The sequence below is a fragment of the Arachis hypogaea genome, chromosome 15, assembly GCF_003086295.3.
Source record: "Arachis hypogaea cultivar Tifrunner chromosome 15, arahy.Tifrunner.gnm2.J5K5, whole genome shotgun sequence".
Classification (NCBI taxonomy): domain Eukaryota; kingdom Viridiplantae; phylum Streptophyta; class Magnoliopsida; order Fabales; family Fabaceae; genus Arachis; species Arachis hypogaea.
This window is the reverse complement of record NC_092050.1, coordinates 98,373,890-98,376,769: the sequence shown is the minus strand read 5'-3', so window position 1 is coordinate 98,376,769 and position 2,880 is coordinate 98,373,890. Positions and strand designations below refer to the sequence as shown.

The 2,880-nt window shown below is 42.1% G+C and overlaps 1 non-coding gene across 1 annotated transcript; it reads left to right on the top strand.

Moving 5' to 3' along the window:
* The first annotated feature begins 2,182 nt into the window (after nucleotides 1-2,182).
* Nucleotides 2,183-2,290, top strand: LOC112753054 (small nucleolar RNA R71). The gene has a single exon (XR_003177455.1). It is a non-coding gene; the product is annotated as a small nucleolar RNA R71 (small nucleolar RNA).
* The last annotated feature ends 590 nt before the right edge of the window (nucleotides 2,291-2,880 follow it).

The window sequence follows — 2,880 nt, the reverse complement described above, 5'->3', positions numbered from 1 at the left end:
ACATCCCTGCACCAATTAGGCATGTAAAATGCCTTTGCATGCAATTCTGGCGTTTAAACGCCGAATTGATGCTTGTTCTGGGAGTTCAACGCCCAGATGCAGCATATTTCTGGTGTTGAACGCCAGCCAGATGCTTGTTTCTGGCGTTCAGCGCCAGCTTTTCTTCTCTGTGCATTTTTGGCGTCTGAACGCCAGGATGCTGCTTGTTTCAGGCGTTCAATGCCAGAAACATGCTCTGTTCTGGCGTTGAACGCTAGACAGATGCTCCTTACTGGCGTTTAAACGCCAGTGAGATCCTCCTCCAGGGTTTGATTTTTCTTCTGCTGTTTTTGATTCCATTTTCAATTTTTATATTTATTTTGTGACTCCACATGATCATGAACCTAATAAAACATGAAAAACCATGAAAATAAAAATTAGATAAAAATTGGGTTGCCTCCCAACAAGCGCTTCTTTAATGTCAATAGCTTGACAGTGGGCTCTCATGGAGCCTCACAGATGTTCAGAGCATTGTTGAGACTCCCCAACACCAAACTCAGAGTTTGGATATGGGAGTTCAACACCAAACTTAGAGTTTGGTTGTGGCCTCCTAACACCAAACTTAGAGTTTGACTGTGGGGGCTCTGGTTGACTCTGTTTTGAGAGAAACTTACTGTGCCTCTTTTCCATGTTTACAGAAGGATAACCTTGAGTTGTAAACTCAAGGGAGTCCTCATTCAATTGAAGGACTAGTTCGCCTCTGTCAACATCAATCACAGCTCTTGCTGTGGCTAGGAAGGGTCTTCCAAGGATGATGGATTCATCATCATTCTTCCCAGTATCCAGGACTATGAAATCAGCAGGGATGTAAAGGCCTTCAACCTTTACTAACACGTCCTCTACTTGTCCATAAGCCTATTTTCTTGAATTGTCTGCCATCTCTAATGAGATTTTAGTAGCTTGCACCCCAAAGATTCCCAGTTTCTCTATTACAGAGAGGGGCATGAGGTTTATCCCTGAACCAAGGTCACACAGAGCCTTTTCAAAGGTCATGGTGCCTATGGTACAAGGTATTAGGAACTTTCCAGGATCCTGTTTCTTCTGAGGCAATGTCAGTTGATCTAGATCACTTAGTTCATTGGCGAACAGGGGAGGTTCATCTTCCCAAGTCTCATTACCAAATAAATTGGCATTCAGCTTCATGATTGCACCAAGGAGCTTGGCAGCTTGCTCTTCATTGACATCCTCATTCTCTTCAGAAGAAGAATACTCATCAGAGCTCATGAATGGCATAAGGAGGTTTAATGGAATCTCTATGGTCTCTAGATGAGCCTCAGATTCCTTTGGTTCCTCAAAGGGAAACTCCTTATTGATCATTGGACGTCCCAGGAGGTCTTCCTCACTAGGATTCACGTCCTCCCCTTCCTCTTTGGATTCGGCCATGATGGTTATATCAATGGCCTTGCACTCTCCTTTTGGATTTTCTTCTGTATTGCTTGGGAGAGTACTAGGAGGGATTTCAGTGATCCTTTTACTCAGCTGGCCCACTTGTGCCTCTAAATTTCTAATGGAGGACCTTGTTTCATTCATGAAACTTACAGTGGCCTTAGATAGATCAGAGACTAAGTTTGCTAAATTAGAGGTATTTTGTTCAGAGTTCTCTGTCTGTTGCTGAGTGGATGATGGAAAAGGTTTACTATTGTTAAACCTATTTCTTCCACCATTATTAAAGCTTTGTTGAGGCTTTTGTTGATCCTTCCATGAGAGATTTGGGTGATTTCTCCATGAGGGGTTATAGGTGTTTCCATATGGTTCACCCATGTAATTCACCTCTGCTATTGCAGGGTTCTTAGGATCATAAGCTTCTTCTTCAGAAGATGTCTCTTGAGTACTGTTGGATGCAGCTTGCTCCATTCAGACTCTGAGAAATCATATTGACTTGCTGAGTCAATATTTTGTTCTGAGCCAATATGGCATTTAGAGTATCAATTTCAAGAACTCCCTTCTTCTGAGGCGTCCCATTACTCACAGGATTCCTCTCAGAAGTGTACATGAACTGGTTATTAGCAACCATGTCAATGAGTTCTTGAGCTTCTGCAGGCATTTTCTTTAGGTGAATGGATTCACCTGCAGAAGTATCCAATGACATCTTAGCTAATTCAGACAGACCATCATAGAATATATCCAGGATGGTCCATTCTGAAAGCATGTCAGAAGGACACTTTTTGGTCAGTTGCTTGTATCTCTCCCAAGCATCATAGAGGGATTCACCTTCTTTCTGTCTGAAGGTTTGAACATCCACTCTAAGCTTGCTCAGCTTTTGAGGAGGAAAGAACTTGGCTAAGAAAGCAGTGACCAGCTTATCCCAAGAGTTCAGGCTATCTTTGGGTTGAGAGTCCAACCACACTCTAGCTTTGTCTCTTACAGCAAAAGGGAAAAGCATGAGCCTGTAGACTTCAGGATGTACTCCATTAGTCTTAACAGTATCACAGATCTGCAAGAATTCAGTTAAGAACTGAAAGGGATCTTCAGATGGAAGTCCATGAAACTTGCAGTTTTGCTGCATCAGAGAAACTAGCTGAGGTTTCAGCTCAAAATTGTTTGCTCCAATGGTAGGGATGAAGATGCTTCTTCCATGTAAATTGGAATTAGGTGCAGTAAAGTCACCCAGCATCCTCCTTGCATTATTATTATTTTCGGCTGCCATGTCCTCTTCTTGTTCGAAAATTTCTGAAAGGTGCTTGCTAGCTTGTTGTAATTTAGCTTCTTTTAGGTTCTGGATCTGCTTCAACAAGAATATTCTTGTCCTTGCTTCTGCTCATATGAAAAAGAGGGAATAGAAAAATAATAATAATAGGGATCCTTTTTTGCCCAAGTATAGAGGTTCCCTTATGTGAGTAG